The sequence below is a fragment of the Furipterus horrens genome, unplaced genomic scaffold, assembly GCF_987537825.1.
Source record: "Furipterus horrens unplaced genomic scaffold, mFurHor1.1.pri manual_scaffold_4, whole genome shotgun sequence".
In the NCBI taxonomy this organism is placed as follows: Eukaryota; Metazoa; Chordata; class Mammalia; order Chiroptera; family Furipteridae; genus Furipterus; species Furipterus horrens.
Window position 1 is genome coordinate 82,331,588 of NW_028327174.1, and position 23,401 is coordinate 82,354,988.

A 23,401-nucleotide genomic window follows, 5' to 3' on the forward strand; every position below is an offset into this window, starting at 1 on the left:
ACTATCTCAAACTGAGAGTTTCAGGAATTGATAGCATTAGGACCTTTGAAAGTGGGGTAAAGAGGTTATTAAAATAAATAGGTCTGAGTTACTTTTGCAAAAATTTTAATTTATTTTTTAAATTTATTTTTTATTTAATTTTTTCATTACAATTTGTCCCCCTTTTACCTCCTCACCCTGCAATCACCACATTGTTGTTCATGTCCATGAGTCCTTTCTCCTTTTTGCTCAATTCCTCCACTGCCATCCACCCCCAACCCTGAATTGTCAGCTTGCTCTCTATCTATGAGTTTGTCTCTATTTTGCTTGATATTTCAGCTTGTTCATTAGATTCCACATATGAGTGAAATAATATGGTATTTGTCTTTCTCTGACTGGCTTATTTCATTGAGCATAATGTTCTCCAGGTCTATCCATGCTCTTGGAAAGGGTAATATTGTACTATAGTTTGATATTAAGAAGCGTGATTCCTCTACTTTTGTTCTTCTTAAGATTGCTGTTGCTATTTGGAGCCTTTTGTAGTTCCACATAAATTTTGAAATATTTGTTTTAGTTCTGTGCAATACATCATTGAAAACTTATAGGAATTGCATTGAATCTATAGATTGCTTTGGGTAGTATGGACATTTTAATGATGTTAATTCTTCCTATCCATAAACATGATATGTGCTTCCACTTATTTGTATCTTATTCAATTTCCTTCTTCAATGTCTAACTATTTTCTGAGTGCTGGGTTAGGTTTATTCCTAGGTATTTTATTATTTTTGAAGCAATTGCAAATGGGATGGTCTTTTTAATTTTCCTTCCTGAGAGTTCGTTATTAGCACAGAAAATGCAATTGATTTCTGGATATTAATTTTGCATCCTGCTACTTTTTATCATTTCTAGTAGTCTCTTGGTAAAATCTTTAGGGTTCTCTATGTATAGTATCATGATACCTGCAAATAAAGAGAGTTTTACTTCTTCCTTTCCAGTTTGGATGCCTTTTACGTCTTCTTGTCATCTGATTGCTGTGGCTAGAACTTCTAGGACTATGTTAATAAGAGAGGTGAAAGCAGACATCCCTATCTTATTCCCAATCTTTAGGGGAACATTTGTAGTTTTTTCCCATTGAGTATGATGCTGGCAGTGAGTTTTTCATATATGGACTATATTATGTTTAGGTATGTTCCCTTTATTCCTACTTCGCTGAGAGTTTTTATCATAAATGGATGCTGAATTTATCAAATGCCTTTTCTGTATCTATTGATATGATCATGTTGTTTTTATCCATTTTGTTTATGTGGTGTATCACATTTACTGATTTTCAAATGTTGTATCAACCCTACATTCCTGGAATAAATATAATTTGATCATAGGGTATCATCTTTTTGATGCATTGCTGTATTTGATTTGCCAATATTTTGTTGAGGATTTTAGCATCTATGTTCATCAGGTATATTGGCCTATAATTTTCTTTTACTGCACTATCTTTATCTGGTTATAGAATAAAGATAATACTAACCTTATAAAAATGAGGTTGTGAGCTTTCTCTCCTGAATTTTTTGAAATAGTTTGAGAATGAGAGGTATTAGTTCTTCCCATAATTTTTCATAAAATTCATATGTGAAGCCATCTGATGCAGGACTTTTTTTTGTTGGGAGTTTTTAATTATGGTTTCAGTTTCACTAAGTGTAATCTGTATATTCAAATTCTTTGATTCTTCCTGATTTAGTTTTGGAAGATTGTATGTTTCTAGGAATTTATCCATTTTTTCTAGGTTGTCCAGTTTGTTGGCACATAATTGTTCATAATAGTTTTCTTATAATTCTTTGTATTTCTTTGGTGTCAGTTGTTATTTCTCCTCTTTCATGTCTGTTTTTATGTGAGTCATCTCTCCTTTTTTCTTGATGAGTTTGGTCAATCTTGTTTATCCTTTCAGAGAACCAGCTCTTGGATTCATTGATCTTTTGTATTGTTTAATTTTGCTCTGATTCTTTTTATTCCCTTTCTTCTACTCACTGTGGGCTTTGTTTGTTGTTCTTTTTTCAAGTTTACTTTAAGTATAATGTTAGATTGTTTATTTGAACTTTTTCTTGTTTCTTGAGATAGGCTTCTTATGCTATGAATTTCCCTCTTAGGACTGCTTTCACTTTGTTGCAGATTTTGGATTGTTGTGTTCTCATTTTCATTTGTTTCAAGGTATCTTTTGACTTTTTCCTAGATCCAATTGTTGACCCATTCATTGTTTAATGACATGTTATTTAGCTGCCATGTCTTTGCATGTTTTTCAGTGTTCTTTTTGTGACTGATTTCTAGTTTTCATAGCATTGTGGTCAGAAAAGATGCTTGATAGGCTTTCAATCTTCTTAAATTTATTGAGACTTGTTTTGTGTCCTAACATGTGATCTATCTTAGAAAATGTTCCATGTTCACTTGAAGAGAATATATTTTCTGCTGCTTTGGGGGTAAAATGCTCTGTAGATATCAATTAAATCCTTTTATTTAGTGCATCATTTATGGCTACTGTCTCCTTATTTATTTTCTTTCTGGAACATCTATCCATTGAAGACAATAGGGTGTTAAAATCCACTACTATGATTGTATTTCTGTCTATTTCTTCTTTACTGTGCATCGAGATTTGCTTCACATATTTAGGTACTCCTATGTTGGGTGCATAAATGTTTACTAGGGTCATATCCTCTTCTTGGATTATTCCCTTTATCATTATGTAGTGTCCGCCTTTGTCTCTTACTGTAGCATTGGTTTCAAAGTCTATTCTGTCAGATATAAATATTGCTATCCCAGCTTTCTTTATCCTCATTTGCATGAAATATATTTCCCCAACCCTTTATTTTAGTCTGTGTGTATCTTTTGATCTGAAGTGGGTCTCTTGGGGACAGAATATATATAGGTCTTGTTTTTTTATCCATTTAGCTATCCTATGTGTTTTGATTAGAGCATTTAAGCCATTTACATTTAATGTAATTATTGATAGCTATGTATGTATTGCCATTTTATTTTTAAACTATTTTCTTCTGTTTTCTCCTTTTTCTCCTTCTTCTTCTTAAAGCAATCCCTTTAATATTTGTTGCAATACTGGTTTGTTGTTAATGAATTTCTTTAACTTTTTCTTATCTGGGAATCTCTTTATTTTTCTTCTATTTTAAATACAAGATAACTTTGCTGGGTAAAGTAGTCTTGGTTGTAGGTCCTTGCTGTTCATCATCTTGAATATATCGTGTCAGTCCCTTCTGTTCTTAAATGTTTCTATTGAGAAATCAGATGACAGTCTAATGGCAGCTTCCTTGTAGGTAACTGACTTCTTTTCTCTTGTGGCTTTTAAGATTCTCACCTTATCTTTTAGCTTTGCCATTTTAATTATAAAATGAAAGATAGAGAAAAAAACAACAAACATAATAATCAACTTGAAAGAAAAAAATGGTACAAGGTGAAAACTATCTTAAAAAATACCAGGAACATTCTCATAGACTTAAGAAAAGATTGCATCCATGAAATAAGAGGGAAATCTGAGAACCAAAAATATTCCTTTGAAAATAAACCTTGATAACAGAAGTGGAAACTTGGCAGAAGATAGTATTAAATGTTTCCAGAAACCTGAGCAAAAAGACAAATTGATGGAAAACATAAGGGAAAACAAAGAGAAGAGACTTAGTCCAGGAGGTCCAACCCTTGGTAAATGATAGGCTATCAAAAAGAGAGAATATAACAACAACAAATAGATTGAAGGAGATTGTCAAAGATATCATTCCAAAAAATGCCCATACTAAGGGATACCAGTTTCAGGATAAAAAGTGCTTATTAAATGATAGGAAAATGAATGAAAATTAACCCTTGTTTGTTGCACATCTTAGAAAAAATGTTAACACCAGGGACAATCAAAAGAGCCTAAAAGTTGTCCAGAAATAAAACATCATTTACAACGGCCCAGTTATCTAAAAGTCACTGAATTTCCCAAAATTAATTCTAGAACCTAGAAGATAATAGGACAGTATAGTCAACATTCTTAGAAAAAGTTATTTCCAAACTACAATTCCATAAAGACACAAACTATTAAATAAACTTAAAATATAAAACCATGCTGAGTCTTAATTTATCTCCTTTGCAAACTTGCTCAGTATTGGAGGACCTCCACAAAAATGAAGGAGTAAACTATGAGAAAGGAATACACAAGATCTAGCAAGAAAAAGAGTCAAAGGAATGTTTATGATGGAGGTGAAGGAGACCTCAGGATGACAGCTCATGCAGGCTTAGAGTAAACTTTCCGTTGAAGACAGAAACATCATGAGCAATTTCTCTTCGAAAATAAATTCTTACTGATTGTCTGATGTGCTGAAACATATTTGGTAGGAATTATACTCTTTAGTAAGAGAGTTTGAGGATATACAGAATACAAACACATGAACATATAGTAGACATACCCTGCTAACTCAGAACCTGGAGAGTAAAATTGTACATGGAAAACTAACTAAATGGAAAAAGGGATATATCTAAATGTGAGAAAACAAAGTTACACAAGAAAGGAAATGTAATTGGTAACTGTTGTGCCATTTTTGCTATTAACAACTGTATGTTTTGAGTTCAAATAAACACATTAAATTGGTGAAACACAGAAGGCCTTACACACTAAATTTACTGTTCTTTGAGGAAGAACAAATGAGAGGAGTACACACAGCATGCTTAGTATGGTGAGGATCCGGTGATGCCTGGACACAGCATCTGGTGTCCTAGCCCTTCTGTACTTAGGAAATACATACACCTAAAAGATGAGGCTGTGACTGGTGGACAATCTCAGTTAAAGGAAGCCATCTCTGGAGGTCCCAGAAGCTTCTATAATCAGTTAGACTTGAAGTCTTCCCAGATGACTGACTAGCTAAGAACCCAGTACACTTAGGCTATGTAACAAACTCCAGTTCTCTGGCTTAGCTGCATTTCATCAATATTGGTTACTTATTACTCAATAAATAATCTCAACTATGAGGTAAAATGTAAAAGTGTTTGGTTTAAAAGAGAAGTTCCACCACAAAAGTGTTGAATTCTCATTCATCTTGGATTGAATATGGCTTAAATTCTAACAATTTCTTGACCTAAGGATCAAATACTTATACTTCTGCAGCTAGAGAAAAACCAAAGAACCAGCTGTTAAACTTATCCAGTGTCCTATATGGCTCATCTGTAAATAATATTTACATAGTCATAAGTAGGTAAATCATGATCTAACCAAAAATTATAATTTGTCTAGGAAATGGAAAGAGGAGGTATATGCGTGTATGGTATAGGTGTTGCAAAAGAGTGAAACCTTTGTCTTTTATGTTGTGAAGTCAATAGAAAGTATAAAAATTTTCAAAGACATTAAGATATATGTGGGCCAATTGCACAAGAAATGACTAATATGGCTACATGTGGTTGCCTTTAAGAGTGTAAATTGAGGATAGGGAGGGATAAATCTGGGGATTGCCATTTCCATTTTTAAAACAATATACATATATAATCTTGATGAAATTTAATTTTTTTAAATGATTAAATGACTTTTTTTAAACCAGCCATTAAAGGGTCTGATCCTGTGATATGTTGCATTATTCATCATCTCCTGTCTTTTTTTCTTAAATTTCTAACTCTACTATATATCTACTAACTTCTTAAAATCAACATATGAACAAGCTATATCTCTGCCATTGAAAATGTGATTATATTTCATTTTCAAGCTACTACTCCATCCATCTCTCTCTTTTATTTTTTCTTTATCAAACTCCATGGGCAATTAAATCATGTCTTTACTGCATACCTTCTGTTTGCTCTACATTTTGATTCCTTCAAAAACCATAGTGAGCTTTGGTTTTCTTTCATTGTACTTGAGACTGGACACCCACCACCACCACCACCACCACCACCTCCTCCTCCTCCTCCTCCTCTCCCTCATCCTCCTCCTCCCCTCCCTCCTCCTCCTCCTCCCCCTCCTCCTCCTTCTCCTCCTTGTAAGAGATAAACTAATAAATTGAAACTTATAACCTCAGGTACTATCCTTTTGTAAAGTTATGTAATGTATATACTCTGGTCACATTGCCATCATTCTACTCTAACTACATTCATTACAGTAATCAATGCTAACCCCTCAATTACCAAATTCAAGAAGGTCTTTTTTGTCCTCATTGTCCTTGCCCTTTCTTCAGGAATTTCTCTCCCTAGAATTTACCTTCTTCCTTTATATATTAATTTCCATTCTCTCTGGTTTTCCTATTTATCTGACTACTCCATTCTAGTTGTCTTCTCTGCCTATTGCTGCTACTTAATTATCAATATAGAATTGTTTCTGACCTTATTTTCTATCCAATCCACATACTTATTCATAGAGCAGATGCTTACTTTGTCAGACATTATACTAGATCTTGGGACACAAAAATGGATAAGCCCTAGTCTTTGTTAAAAACAAACAAACAAACAAAAAAAAACTAACCTTGATTCCAGTTGAAGAGTTATATAAATTGGCAAAAGAAAACATGAAAGTACATATGAGACCTATTCTCATGGCATGATAAAAATATTGAGATATAAAACACCCATTTCTCTTGTATAACTTACGTTTACAGGCAATGACAACTAAATCTTTATCTCCATCCTTCCCACTGTGATTTTTTCCTAGGCACTTCAAGCCCAGCATGTTAACGTGAACTGTATTGAATTTATTCCACTTTGCCCACTTGTTTGATTTTTAAAATTTTCTGTTTCTAGTTATGGTTATCATTAGTCTTTACTCACTTAACACAGAAAAATCAGAATCATTCTTAATTCTTTTTTCTCATTCACTGAATATAATCACTATTCCCACATGAGCCATTGCCTGCAATGTCTCTTGCCTCAAAATATTTTAATAGCTTCCTTTCTAATATTCCATCATCTCTCAATCTTGTAAATGCTATCATCTATACTTATACACATGTCTTTCTAAAATGTAATTCTGCACACAGCATACCTTTTAAAATCTTGCAGTGCCTTTCTGTTTGCTATAGTACAAATTTCAAAAACTTAAGCATACAATGTTCTTTACATACTGTTCTCAACCTGCCTCTTCCAGCACCACATTGTACCATTTTTCCCCCACCCTAAAATATTCCCTAAGCATATTTAACTACTTCAGTATATTCCCAACCATAATGGACTGCTTGTTATTTTTCCAAAATGGCCTGCCCTTTAAACTTTGATGCTATTTCCTTTATCTATGGTTATTTTTTTTACCTTTTGAGTTTCAGACTTCTACTTACCCTTGATGATGTGGATGAGTGCCATTTCATCTGTAAGTCATTCCTAATACTACTCACCCTCCTCTAGACCTTTGTCCATGTCTCTTTAATGTTATCCTATAACTATATGTGCTTCTCTATTTCTTCCCCTGACTGGCAATCTTTCCAAGATCAGGGATCAACTCTTAGAGATATTTCTGTTTCCTCCCATCCTCAGAACCTAGCAACAGTATTAGATTCATGTATACTAGGCACTCAATAAGTATTTGTTGAATTAATAAACAGTTATGACTTAAAAAAATACCTTTGGATTTTCAGAAATACTCCTTCTGCCAGTTGCTATTAGTCTAAGTCAGATATTGGCCTATTCCCAACTTAAACTTACAACTCATTCAGTGTTCACATTGAAGCTTTAGGTCCCACTGTCTCAACCACCTCTCACATCTATTTAGCAAACCTCGGAATTCATTTAATCATTTCCTACTTGAGCTCAACCAGCTGTGAGATTTTGGATTTTGAAGAACTTCATCATTATAAACAGTGTCCCTTCATTTCAAGGTTTCATAGTTTTTAAAACATTTTTGAAAGAGTAGAGATGAACAATATATTAAAGTCAGAAAAGGTTTATATACTTATTAGAAAACTAAATGATTTCTATATCCCACTGAGATTTTATAGTAGTTTAATAGAATGGTGGGGTCCCATATGTTTTTCCTAAGGCTTCACTACCTTCCACAAGACTTTTCAAGATCATTATTTTATTTTTTTAATGTTTAAGCTGTTACAGTTGTTCCCACTTTTCTCCCCTTCCCCTCCCTCTCCCAACCCCACTGTCTCCCCACTCCAAGGCAATCCCCACCTTGTGTTCCATAGTGTTGTGGGTTGTGTATAAATGTTCTTTGGTTAATCCCATCACCATCTTTCATCCTGTCGCCCCACCCCCACCCCAGGCCTCCCTTCCAGCAGCTGTCACTCTATTCTACAAGAGGACTGGCTTTAGTCAAGGGTATACGAGTAGCTTCAGTCCCCTGCGAGAACCTCCAAACAAGCTCTCAAGATTATTATTTTAATTTTAAAAAATGATATTTTACCTAATGATTAAGAGAATGAGCTATGGAGTGAGACTTATCTAGTTTTAAATCCCAACTCCACCCTTACTAGGTAGGGGTATGACTTAAATCAGATACTTAACCTTCCTGTGTTTGTTTCCTCACTTGTAAGATTGTTATAATGAGGTAAAATAATGTATAGGTCTCATAGTTGAGTAAATGAATTAGTACATGTAAAATACTAGGAATAGAACCCAATATATAGCAAGCTCAATACATTTTAGTTGTTCCTAGGATCAGGACCTGTAGTCATTCACAAAGAAACTTGTACAACTTAGAATTTGATTATAGTAACTGAATATATTTTGAAACATTATATTTTGAAACATGGTTTATGTGTGTCAGGGAAATTTATAATTCTGCTCAGCCAATCTATTTTTATGGAAAGGGATTTTCTAGGTGAAGGTAAATGCATATACCTGAGTGAATAGGCAAGATTCAGATTTTGGTCAGTGATCCATTCTACTCTTAAGTTTTAGCTAAATGATTCGATAGGCAGCTTTGATCCAGATTTCTAAAAGTGATGTCAATCAATCAATCAGTCACACATCTGGCAATAACCTACCCCCTCCAGTGTACACACACCGCTTGTCATTTCTTCTCTTTACTCCGCATAAGGTCTTGAATCTACCTAGGCCACTGAAGCATGAATCAAAGAAGAAACTGATATCTTTAAACATTCCAGTAATAAATCTAATTATAAAAATTAACTTAGTTTTTATCCTCCACTTAGAGATAAAATATTTTGATATGTTTTATAAGATAAAATTTATTTTACAATTTTATTCAAAGATAAAAAAAAAACTAATAGTTTCAGAATTGCTGCGTTGGAGCAGTAAATTGATTTTCTATAATTCTTGTGATTCTAGGACTTATCATTTTTAACAATTCTACAGTGTTTATCAACATTACATAGAAATAATATCATTTCTTAAATATTAGAATAAGTATATTCTAAAATATATTCTATGATTCTTTGTACCAATGACCTTATATTATATATGAGATTTTTCTATTTAGAGCACAAAATATATTAAATATTGTTTGCAAGTTAGATAAACAAATATTATAAGTAAAATTTAGACTTAATTTTAAGAAGTTAAACCATTTGTCACAGAGTCAGCATTTTATCATCACTCAAACACTAATCTCGAAGTTATAAGTTTCTCACAATTGCTACTGATAAATGACAGGCTTCTGTTCAAGTGGAATTGTGTTTGTGGTGGAGTATTTCTGTAAGCTGCTTTCCAGTTTTATGGTTTGCTTGTTTCCATTCTCATGAGTTTGCACATGTACATACATACAATCTTCTGTCTGATAGAATGAGGTCTTAGTCTTGGCATACAATGTTAAATTGGAATTTACGCATTTTTTCTTAAATTGTTTTATCAGACACTATATGAAAACCTAAACTTTACATTTCAAATATCTTTTAAATTTAATTGTATGTTTCTCCTTTGATGTAGTTCTGTTAATTTTAGAAGAGTATATGTTTAAATATATTAAGTAAGCTTTTATCTTGCCATGTGTTGGTAATTTATATATTTGAGAATTTTAATATTTAAAATATTTTTAGAAACAACCTGAATGTACATAATAAAAATCCTACTGCATTTGGGATCTCAAGTCCTAAGAAACTTGAATATAGTCTCCAAAATAATCTAGAAAATTTCATACCCTTTTGCACTGTTCCTTCAAAAAAGGAAAAATATTCTTGTTCAAAAAATACTAATAATCATCTCGAAAAAAGTCATCTAATCACCTCTGAGTTTAAAATATTTTACTTTGGAAAGGACATAAAAACACCCCAATTATTTTCCTGCAGCTTATCTTGCCCATGATTAGAAAAGACATTGTAGAAATAGGAACAATGACAGGGGTTGGTATATAAGAAGGAGAATAGATCCTTTTATGCATTTTTATTTGAGCATTAACTAAAATTGTGTGTGCCAAGATTTAGGTTAGTTGAAACCCCCTACAAACTGGGCTTATGGAAACAGTAACTGATCCTTCTAACATTGTGATTTTTAATACACCACAAGAATGCATTTCCCAAAATGTGTAAGATCCCTATCTTGAAATGTGATGAAGTGCTTTAAATTTTTTTGTAGGAGAGGAGAAACATCTTTCTTAAAATTTTAAATCACATAGCTAATATGAGCTCACACAATAGAGCCTGGCACATTAAAATATTTTCTCATTTTTTAAGGGAATTAATGGCTCTTCACCATCCCTCTAACATGTAAAATGAGTAAGTTACTTGTGTCCAGTACATCCAAAAAAGAGCCAGGATAAAATAAACAGAAGGGGTTGGATATCTTGGAAAAAATCTGTCATGGGTTTGGGTTAATCATCTCCAGAAGAAATTCAACTTGATGCCTGAAATGTAAGACTTCTTGGAGAAAGCAGAAAGGCCCGAGGCAGTGTTGATCTGAAGGAGTGCTCTCTATGGGTCAGAGCTGCTCTGCTGGCAGAGTGCAAACCCAGTTCACCACCGAGGCCTCTGAAAAGTTGTAAAAGACTGCAGGGGCCTTCCAGTGCACGCACTCCGGCTTTGGTTACAGAGTTTTAATGGCCCAGCTTCTTTTTATAAAATAAAACTTAAAAATAAAAGCTGTGCCTAATTTTCCAACTTTCTGTCTATCATTGATAGGATTACTTCCTTTAACATTTGTGGAATAAACCATCTAATTCTTAAGGTTTGCTGATGGTATAGAAAAGTTATGTCAATATGGAATACCTTTATTTGGTGCAGTTTTCATAACATCTTATTCTTAGGCTTCCAAAGATTGGAAAATGAGTTATTCAAACAGTACTTCTGCTTAATTCTCTTCTATCAGTTTTTATACATTTTTGAAATATTTTTTTTAGCCATATGCTTCTCTTTGCATAAAATTCCTGACACCATTACTTACCTTGGGAACTGTGCAAAATGATCATTTTAATTCCAGTAGTGATCACGACTCTAGGGAAACTGACCTAGTGCTAAATGACTCAAATCAAATATTTATTCATTTTTCCCCAACTTCCCCATATATTTCTGTTTTCCATCATTAAAGACAGATTGTATTCACCTGAATATAAAAAGAGGAAAAATTTCTATTATGGGCTTGGGTTAATCATTATTATACAGAAATAATTATATGATTTATCCAGTATAATAGTAAAATGTGCTGCTAAATTAGCATGGTAAGTTTCAAGTATAATTTTGAAGACAAATAGCATAGAGAAATAACTTTTAGGTCCCCTTTGCTCTTACCTGTAGTTTTATCACACCCAGTTGCCAAGAGAATTATATTAGCCTTGTACTCAGCTAAGTTGTTAATTAAAATACCTGTGCATATCCTAAAGACCACTCCTTTTTTTAGATGTATAAGGCTGTTCACTTGTACTATTATAATCTGTTTATATTCTGTATTTTTTAATTGCTCTAATTATATAGGCATAAGCTGACTTATACCAGTAAAGAAAGTTCAACCTTTAAACAATGTGGCAGTCAATCATTTCAATGAATAGAGTCCTAAGTACTGGAGCATTTCAAATCCTTTTTCATTTGACCACTCAGTGACCTGATAACTATTTCCTGTCCCTAAATAAGGTTGTGACCCAGGTCTTAGAGTGCGAAACTCAGATAATTTTAGAAACAACTCAAATGCCATAGAATTTAAGAAGCAGATGACAGTTTGACTAAAATTCTTTCTTTTAAGTGGCATTATTTATCTTAAATATAAAAAAATCAAAATAAAATGTATTGTCTTCTATTTGCTCACCATATTTAGAACTGCCAAAGTCATTGATTTTATTGCCTGTTAGGATGCATAATTACCAGGTGCTTCTAAAAGATTAACTTGCTATAAAATTTCTCATTTTTATTCCTTTAAGGTAGTTTAGATCATTAAATAAATAAATAAATAAAAAATAGTACTATTTCAATAACTCATCAGAATAGTTTGAGAACAATGATTTAAAAAATTAACTATGTGCATGCATATGTGAATACATGTGTGAGTACATTCTTCAGTCTTTATTAATATTTATAGCTATAGAAAGGCTAAAATAATGAAAGAATACCAACAAAAATTACCCATACATTTCAAAACATATGATAGGAATGTTTCTAGCCACCTATTTGAGCTGCTAAAATGCCTTTGGCAATTGGGTTAAGGGAAGGAAGACTCTTACAAGTGCCTTTTTCTAATCTGAAAGTGTAATTGACTTATAGTTCTGATATTTTTTTGCCTTTTCTGTGGATGGAAAATATGTTATGAAATATTAATTATTTTAATGTGGTCAAAAAGTGTTCCTTTAAAATAATAATTTTAATGTTAAACCTAAGTTGACACTTTTTCTTCTTATACAATTAATAAAAAAATATACTAGCACTAAACTTAAAAATATGATTTTTTAGAAAGTAAACATTGAGAAAAGTCTTTGTAATTGATACTTAGTCTGATCTGTTTAAGCTGAGATTTACATTTCTACAAGCATCATATAATTTATCAAACAATATAAGTTATCTGATTTGATATCACAAATTCTAAAGAATTATTATAAAATGAGCAACTAATAGGTAGAGGATTGATTGAACAGTGAAGAATGTATTATTTTTGATTCCATTTTAGAATGGGACCATGCTTTTCTATTGATAATATACTAATTACACAGCCATGGAAAAAGAGTTTCACTCTTACTCATTTGAATATTGAACTGTTGCCAGTTTTAGTTTTACAGTTTTACAACTCAGTTTATTGTGTGTTTCATCTGGAATTGTCATGGATTTGTGTGTGTATGTGTTCTATGAGTATATATAATTTAAATATTGGCTATAATAATTTTAAAGAGTGAAATATAAATTAATATAAAATAAAACCAAGCATCAAATTCTTGACTTTCTTACTTCTTGGAATTTATATAACCAAAAGGGAGCCCTCAAATGTATAAGTTTCAAACATGATTTGTGGAAAGTGTGTAAAAAGGAAAATTTATAGTAAGAATAATCCCTCAAGGGTTTTTATTTAAATTAAGCAATACTAAAGCAGTAGCATAACTAAATATATTTTAAATATTTACCATTATATTAAAAGCATAGACTACAATTAAAAATAAATTTTCAAATGTGATCTAAGGTTTCTTACAAGGTAGTGGTGATAAATCATAAAATCCAAATTGCTGTAAGAAACAAACCTGAATGAAACTGTGTTCCATATATATTTTATTTTCCCTATTTGATTTAAATGCATGTTTCAGCTACTTATTTATAAATATGGCATTTGTTTTATATTAATTAATAATGGTAAATTTTGCATCTTGTATCTAAAATTACTGTCCTGAATTTAATTGCTGCTATATAAGGTACATGTAATTATGCAAGGATACTAATTAACTGACAAAATTTGTAATTATTTAATCAGAATACAATACTATTTTTCTTGTTATTTTAAGTACAATGCCATTTATATATTAAAGATATGAAGTTTAAATTGTATTTACTATAGTAAAAATTTTTTAATTACACCTGAGAACACACAATGAAATGGAATTTAATGACAAATGCACATATTTAAATGAATGTTGTTAAGGTCAGAAAACAGAAAAGTTATTGAGCATTTACCTGGTCAAAAGAAAATTACAGTTCTAAGTTTAAAAACTATAAGGGATAAGCCTGGAAAGTAAGCCCTAATACCAGAAAGAAGAACTCAGATTTAACCTACAGATGACCTGGACTTGTTTGTTCAGATGACAGTTCTAAAAGTGTGCAGGGAATATTCCCATTTAACACAATTATTTGCCGCAAGCCTTGACTTCAGTGACTGTCAGGAACCAGATCTGAATTGGCCTATTCTCTGATACGGTGACATTGCTTCTGTTGCCTCGATTGTGACCTCTGATTGCATGGTACCCTTGAGAGTTCTATATAACAAGCGTAACTCCTGGTTCTTAGCCAGGAAGGTTGCTCTGCCTGCATAGATTTGTCAGCCCCCTTGGTCTGATTTCCACATGCAGTCAATCCTGCTATGGTAAAAAACTGTTATTTTCTGTATATGCATCTGTCTGAGTACTTTAATGGTAGCATTTTGCAAGTAGTGAAATATGCCAAAAAACATTTTCTTCACATAAGGAGAAATTTGTGACTTATTAGATTTTAAAACAAATGTTCATTAATTTTGCAAACAGGTTTTTTATTTTAGTGCATTTTTAAAGTTTATTTGTGTAACAATTATTTACCTGCATACCTTTGCCTGCCTCAAAGAACACACTGCCTTCTACCACCCCCCTCTTTCCCTCATTGAACTCTGTCTATGGCATAGAAAGTTGATGTAAAGAGGTAGCAAGGAGTAGTATAAAGAGCATAAGTATTAGAGAAGGAAGACCACTGCTTTATATCAGAGCTTCACCATTGTCACCAGGGCAAACTACTTAATTCTTTGAACCTCCATTCTCTCACCTTAAAAATGGGGAGTATCACTCAGAGAGTTTTAAGAATTAAATAAAAATGAATGTAATGTGAAGGGCATGTCACAACTTCCAGTACATATTGTAATTATTATTATTGTGGTGATTTTCTTTTTCATATGCCTTCCAGGGAGGGGAGAACATAAGTTTCCCTACACATAATGGATACAGGATAGTTCCAGAATTCTTGTAATCTCAGTATGGGATGGAAGCTGTTTCATGCACAGCAGCCCAGATAGAATAATTTGCATAGCTTTATTCACAGTTTAGCTGAAAGCTAGGATCAGAAACCTTCGGAATCATTTGTTTGTCAGTCATGTGTTTAGACATGGTTTGGTTATTTGAAGTCAAATTATAAATGGGCGGTAGAGTTGGAAATTTAATTTAAACGTGTTCATGCTGAGATTATGCTGTGTCCACCAGATGAATGATTTTCCAACTTTGTATTTTAGCTGAAAAACCTCTTTTTTTGAATGAAATATTAGCCAAAATTCAATATAGTGTGTAAAACAGCAAAGAGTACATCTGCTCTGGTTTAGGAAGTGGGTCTGGTCTCCTGGCTTCTGCCCATAGCAGCCACTGAGATGCATTTGCAAAGCCTCCTAGAGCTTCACAAAGCACATTGTCAGAACAGTGTACCTGATTAGACTTTAACAAAGGATAATTCCCTTCTTATTCACTCCCATTGAACCTAGGACTAACTTACTTGTCCTTAGTGCATATTACATGCATATGTACATGTTTAATAGCTACAATTAAAATGTATTTTGTTCACTACTGAAGTTCAGGACTCTGCTGGATCACAGCTAGATTATCAGCTCTTAGGCACTCAAAAAAGTGAAGCAATTCACATAAAATGTATCAAATTTATATTAACCATCAAAAATTATGTAGCATAAATCTTGTTTTGGGCAGGCTAATTTAATGATCCAAGATAGACTGTTATGGATAATTACATTTTATGTTATAAAATACCGTGTGCTAATAAAATAGTAATACATTGTTTAGTATTTCATTGATTCCAATATGTGCATTTTTTCATGTTAAGTTCTTTGCACTCAGATAACATCTCATAATAGAAGGAAGCTTAGAAGTTGCTGTCAGCCAGGTGGCAGTTGACACATTATGTGAAAAGCTTCAACTGCCATTTTCCAATAAGATCAAGATCAAAACATCACAGATACTATGAAATAACCTAGTGATCTAAAATTTGGAAAGCACTTAAATAGAGCTGATATAAGACTGGCATATCCAAATATGACTAGAATTAGTTCCTCTCTGTTGGTAAATAGCTCCTTTCTGAACCTCTCCCCACCACAACCACCCCGCCCACTATGGGTGTTTTACTTCTCCTGTGGAAATCTCTTCCCAAGTTTATGATACTCAGTAACTAAAGGACTGATATCCTGCACAGTAGGGGCCCTCCGGAACTCTGCTCCAGTTCGAAACCAGGGTCCTTTGTGATTGGTCAGTACCATGTCAGAAAGCTTTAAAAGTTTCAGTATCACCCCTTTCACATATCAGTCTTTTAAGATGATACAACTCTAAGAGTAAGGCAAAAGAATTGTGGTCCCCAGATTTATAGACGAAGAAATAAGACTCAGTAAGGCAACGTGACCTCTCTGGTTCTGCAAAGCTCATTCTAAATTGATGCCTTAAGTAAAAGAGACAGAATGAGGTGAGGAATCTCAAATCCAAGCAACTACAGGCACAACATTTGTGAGATTGAAAGATCAAGGTTAAATAAGCAAAATCCCAGTAAAAGATAAACAGACAATTCAAACATTCCTTCGGCCAGAGAATGCCAAGGTATGCTACCTGATAGTGAAGTAGCTCACATCAAAGAATGGCTAGCTTGGGGCCTACAGATGAGGCTAAGAAAAAAAAAAAAAAGCTAGGTTCAGTACTGGGGGTACACACTGAATATCAGCACTGCCTAGACAGTACTGTCATTACTCTATGAATGGAATGACCCTTCCAAGAAGTGCCTTGATAGACTGTACCTAAAGTTCCTTCAATATTGTCAGAGATGCTATATGTATTCTTGCCATAATATGAGCACTGAGATAAGTATAGAAGGGAAAAGAGACAGTTTCAGGAAAGGTAGGGAAACAAAGAAGACACACATAGAGAAATCTTGAAAAGCAAAAGAACAAAATTACATGGGTTTTGATATCAAGCTATTAAAAAGCATAAAGCATGCTACTCTCCAGCCTCAAAAAGATACAAACAGCAGCAAAAATATGTATGTAGTGACTAAATAAAAAGTTAAGTTTTGATAGAAAGCAGAAAAGTAATACCTGAATCCAAATCCTACATATGATTGTAGATTGGGACCTGAACTTTCTTTCTTTGGTGGAGAGAAAAAAAGAATTACAATAATGTACTTAAGAAATATTATGGTTGGAGACTAATTTTAAATTCTTGGCTCTGCCTCTTACTTTGCATTGTTATATGTAATCTCTCTCAGCTGAAGCGTTTCTGTATTTAAAATGGCAATATTATTGTGTGCTTCTTGGAGTCTTTATGAGATAATGTACTGAAGTGTGTGAACCACTTGGGCATGTAAGTCCTCAGCAGAAAAATATTTAATGACATATATCCATCATGATGGTATCATACAAAGTAATTTCACTGCTCTAAAAATCCTCTGTAATCTGCCTCTTCATTCCTCTGTAGCAACAAAGGTAGAGAATTCCTAAGAAGTCAGAAATAACATGAAAACATTAATATAAGGATGAAAAGGTCTAGAGACCTAATGTACAGCATCATGACTATAGTGAATACTGTACTGAGAATACTGAAAATTTACTGAGAGTAGATTTCAGGTGTTCTCATCATACACACAAGAGAGGACACACAGAAAAATGGAATGAACTTCTGGAGGGCGGGCCCCTTGTAGTACAGTCTTTCCCTGCTAGGTGAGTGTTCTAGGAACCCATCTCTATCAGTGTACCAGCTGGCAGTGTTGTGAGAGGCTGAATTGAGCTTCAGTAAATTTTTTTTGGGGGGGGGATCTTTCAACGTGTTTGCCCATTTCATGATGGGTGATTTACAAGCACACCTGTGCACACTGTGCTGAGTGTTCAGCAGTTTTTTACTGAAAATGGCATGACCTCCGTGCCCCACCTCCCTACACACCTGATCTCACCCTGAGAGACTTCTTTTTGTTTATTTCCCTGAATAAGAAAAAATCCTCAAAGAAAAATTAGGTGAAGCACTAAGAGCCATCAAAATTGATCAATTCAAAAATTGTTTTGAGCAGTGGAAAAAACGTCTCTATAGGTGTATTGTATCAAATGGAGAGTACTTTGAAAGTTACAGAAGTTTAAACATGTAAGAATAAATACACAAATTTTTATAAATTGTGGAGTTTTGGGGGGGCCCCCTCATACACAAAATCACTATGTGAGGATATCATATGTCAATGAACTTGTCTGTACTAATCATTTCACTGCATATATGTATACCAAATCATCAGATTCTACATAATTTTTATTAAAAATAAATATTAAACTTATAAAAATAAAGAAAACAAGTACAAGATGGGGCAAAGTACATTTACAGTTCTGAATAAACAAAACAGAGTTTATTCTTGTATTACTACTTATTAATTATTGTATTATTTTCCACATGAACAACTGTAAACCTACTTTTCCCGACCCTGTGTACAGATAGGTGTATGTAGCAGGTGATTGTTTAGGAGTGATCTTTCCAGGGAAGCAGGAGTGTGCCCTCTCTAATATCTGGCAGAAGCAGCCAAAAATCTTTCTGAGTTGTAGAGTTTGAATTTATCTCTAAAAGTTTACATTAATATATATTTACATAAAGAACATAAACTAACTAAAACAATAAGAAAATTACTAAACATCTTGGGGGAGAAAAGCCACTAGCGAGAGAACCAATAAAAACAAACTAGAAAATCTGCCTGTTGAATCATGAATATAGTCAATTTATCAGCTACAGAATAAAAAATAAAGGTCTTTAACTTGATGAAATACATACATAAATATGTATTTGAAAATGTAATGAAGCTAGTAAAATGTAAGAAACTAGTAAAATTAGGAAGCTTTGAAAAAACTGATTAGCAATTCTAGAAATTAAATATGATTAATAAAATTTTTAGAATTATTTGTAATTAATATTAGAAATGCAATAGATAGGTTAAACATAAAATTAGATTAACTGAAGGAAAAATTGGTGGATCTAGTCTACTACTGTTAGTATGCTTCATCTATACAATTAGCTATTAAATTCCAAAGATAGTACACTCTACTTTAAATTGTTACCTAATATTACAAACCTGAGATTTACTCAGGACTCATATGACCTAAAGTACTGGCATTTATTTGTAGATACTTAAGAAATTTTTTCAGTTTTCTGACTCTATAACTCAAAGGAATATATTAGAGAGCATTCTTGACCCTCTGTATATGAAAAGAAAGCACTGAGCTATGATCTCAACCAACTCTATACTCACTGGCAATATAGTAAAAAGGCACAAGTTTAATACTTAGAAGGTTTCTGATTTGTCACTAGCTAGCTGTTGCATCCTGGCTAAATCCTTAACTTTTCTGAATCTCAGTTTTCTCATCTGAAAAAATAACTGTATGTTTTCTTTTTTATTATGAAACTTATTTTCATTACTAAATTTATCTCTGAGTATAGCTAGAGTATGAAAAGACAAATCCCCTGTCCTCAGGCTGGTGGTTAAACAAGATGAAAGAGCACTAGTCAATTTCTATACCTGAGGAACTGATATCTAATATTCTCACTATTTGAGGCATCTGCTTCAGGAGAAAATAAAATAAAATAAAATGCTATTTGTTAAGCAACCAGAATACTCTTTAGGGACTTTATATGTCTCATCGAATCTTCACAATATCCTTGTAAGAAAAATATAATTATCCCCATATTTTTGAAGAATGCAATCGAGGTTTTGAGTTTATGTAAGAATAGTATGAATTGGAACCTACATCTGGCTGATTACAAAGCACACAGTGTTTCCACTTCCTCAAAGCCATATTTTCCCACAAAATTTCCCCTAATGTCGTAATTCTGAATATGGAAATAAATGACATTTTAAAAATGCTCTTAATATACCCACTGAATAAATAACACAGAATTTCTTTTTCTCTTGTGAATAACTTTTGGAAAATAAGGAATAATTTTGAATTAAAATTTTCCATATTTGGTCTTAGAGGAATAAATAAATTCTACTAAATCTATTTAGTTGTTAAATTATGGGAATGAATAATCACAATAACTTTGTAGCCATAAGGAATTATGAATTATATTTTCAAACTCTTTACTTTTCTATGTTAAATATAATACTTTCTGAAGAATAGCTTTCTTTCACACATTTAAATAATAAATATATTTGTGACTATTTAAAGCATACTTCTTATTTATGCTCACTGAAAAACTAAAATAATTTTTACCTACATGTGTTTCTGTGCTACAATAGAATTATAAAACAACATATTTTGATCTAAAGATAGAACATGTTGCTTTTTTTCTTTTTCTTTTTAACAAATATAAATGGTTTGGCTTAATTTTTTATTGGTATGTTTTTCAAATTAGAAAAACAATTTTATATATAAAATTTTTTACAAATTGGACACTCAAAATTATGAACACTAAATGGGACATAATATTTTGATTACATTAACTATATCTATAGGGTTACGTTAGTCTGAATTCTAATAGAAGGAAAGGAAAGGTAGATCATTGGTTTCACATTCAAACTTGACCTGGGGGTAGTGTTGTGAGACAATTATCTTGCATTTCTGAACACCCTAGAAGGGTAGCACTAACTACTCTTCTGTTCCAGATATCTTTTAAAAAATATTTGTATGCCAAGCAGCCTAAGAGGATAGAGCTGGTGTCTCCTCTGAAGCAGCGGGCAAATTTGCTTGCTGTCCAATATGATAAAGTTAATGTTTTCTCATCAGTGCAAAAGGCAGATTAATTTACAACCCATTATAAAATATTTGAGCTCCCTCAGCTTGGAACAAAAACCTGCCATGAGATTAGTATTTACCTGAACTCCTTCACTGAACCTCTGTGGAAATTTAGAGGCAAAGAAAACCAAAACCAATATGCTAATGTTCATGCTACTTGCTGTGCTATGAATAATAAAGCCCCTTTTTCCTGACCTAAAAGTCTTAAGGGATGTCAGGCAAACTTTATACCTTAAAGTGAAATCAAATCTCAAACCCACAAATTTCTTGACATAGACAAACATTAATTTCACAACTTAAGAAAGAAATGAATTACCAGTACTGGGTATGTGTAACTATATAACGAATCACCTTGCTTTATAAACTGTTCTTTAAGCTTATGCATATTTTATCCCATATATTAGTTGATTTGTGGAATGCTGTTAGGAATCTTGGGTGTGTAATTATTGCTTATAAACTCTATAGTAGTTTTGAGGAACACTAACATAATATTTTAGGACTGTAATAATGTGTCAAATGTGTCTGGCTGTGGGTATGACTTTAAGACACACTAATGGGATTTAGCACAGGCCAGCATTATCCCAGGAAACATATCAAATCATATTTTATAGCAGAGAGAGAAAATTTATGCTTACTTTTATTTATATAATTATTTAAATAATTTATAATTTATGTAATTTCCATAATGACTTATTATTGATAATATATTTATTTATAAATCTTGAAATTGTAATCATGTGGTATATACAATATTTTGTGTACATTGTATATATCACAATAGAATTAAAGTAATTAAAAAAGAGCTTTCAGCACTCACTTTTGCAACATGGATACAGTAATAAAATTGGAAGGATCTGGAGGTTAGCATAGCCCCTGCACAAGGATGACATGCGAATTCATGAAACATTCTACATTTGCTTTCCTTTCCCATGTTTATGGATGACAAAACAAAGTCTTGATCAATGAAGTGACTTTTCCAGGTGAGGTGAGGGCCCTTCAAGCTTAAAATCCCACCCCCAATTTATCCTCCCAAAAAACGAATTGCTTCCACAGATCAATATTTACATAAATAGTTTAAAACTAAAAATTAACTTTGTTTATAAGAAGACCTATAATGCCTTATCTTGACTTCTTTCTCTACTAGAGTGTGAGTGAATCAGTAATGCTTTTTACCTATTTCTTGAATTAAAAGTGAAATCTATGAATGGAGGCTATGCTTCATTCACATATGAAGACCTGCTGCATAAAACAAAATTCTATCTTTTTAAAGATAGTATAAAAGATTGAAATTTGTCATTAATGGAGTATTCACTTAGAAAACTCTTACATCTTCAGCAGACTATGAGGATAATTGCTTAAATTATTACCTAAGAAAAATAATTTTGGTACTACATTTATAACTCTCTAATATGTTGTCACTCAAAGTGTGAAAGAAATTTATTTTTACTTATATTTATTGCTTTTTATAATGAAAGCAATATTTAATATACACTCAGTATTTCATATGATGTTATTTCTCTCTGTAACAGAAGCATATTTGTATTCTAAAGCTTGACAAATATAGAAATCACAAGTTGTAAAAATTTAATAGACATTGAGAAATACATTATGGGTATATAGACATGTGCCATGAGCATTTCTGTTTTATAGCTATAAAAACTTATTACAATAATATTTTAAAATGTTTAATTGTTCCACCAAGCCTCTATATTAATGTATCAATATAATACCACTCATTGGCTTTTTTTCAAATAAAACTAGTAAGGAAATTAATTATCTCTTCTTAGCCTTCAATTAAATACACCAATGAGTAGAATTAAGGATTCCTTTGTATCAATAAGTAGAAATTTTTAGATATGTCAGGGACCTGAAGTTTAACAAAAAACCAACCAAACAAAAAACAAATAAAGAAAACACAGGTGGCAATAGAATTGACGTGGCCACTAAGTCCGTGTTATTTTAAAAGCCAACGTACTTACATCACCAAGTATTATTCTATCAGATGGGCCCTAGTTTGAATGACCTACTATATTAACACTCCCTGAGGGAGTCTGAATTGGGTAGAGGAATATTTTCTAAGAATAATTAAATTGAGAAAGTGAAACAAGAGAGAATCATATCAATGGAGCTTCTGTCATGGTTATTACTGAGCAATTGCTAAAATTATTTGAAATAACTGAATCAATTAAGACTGTGTATCCTTCTTATCTTTTGGAAATTATTTTTTCTTTATTTAAAACACAGTAAAGCTTTTACATATTATGAAATAAAATACATTTTAAAATACCTGTTACAGATTTAGAATTCTGGTAATGAGTATTTCCTGGACTCACCCCCAGACTATTGTTTTGTCTAGTTTTGTGGTTAATCCTGGAATCCTCCCCTACTGCCAGTGATTCCCTGGAACTTTGTTCTTGGTCTGAAATTTAGAGACTTCTACAGATAGTCTCACCTCCAGGGTAGGTAAGTCTTAATACGTGGCAATTGAGATAGCATAAAGACTGTGCACAAGGGAGTTTATTTCACTTAAAAAAATAGTAAAAAGACCAGTTATTAAATTATTAATATATTTTAGGCATTATATGTATTCTATTATTATATATTATTATATACATTTTAAGAGGAGAAAACTGAGGTG

At 32.5% G+C, this 23,401-nt stretch overlaps 1 protein-coding gene and 1 pseudogene across 1 annotated transcript in view; both read left to right on the forward strand.

The window, feature by feature from the left end:
- The window catches only part of LRRIQ1 (leucine rich repeats and IQ motif containing 1), a 264,993-nt gene that overhangs the window by 208,915 nt on the left and 32,677 nt on the right, over window positions 1–23,401 (forward strand). The window lies entirely within an intron of this gene.
- Window positions 21,582–21,681, forward strand: LOC150012300 (U6 spliceosomal RNA; annotated as a pseudogene).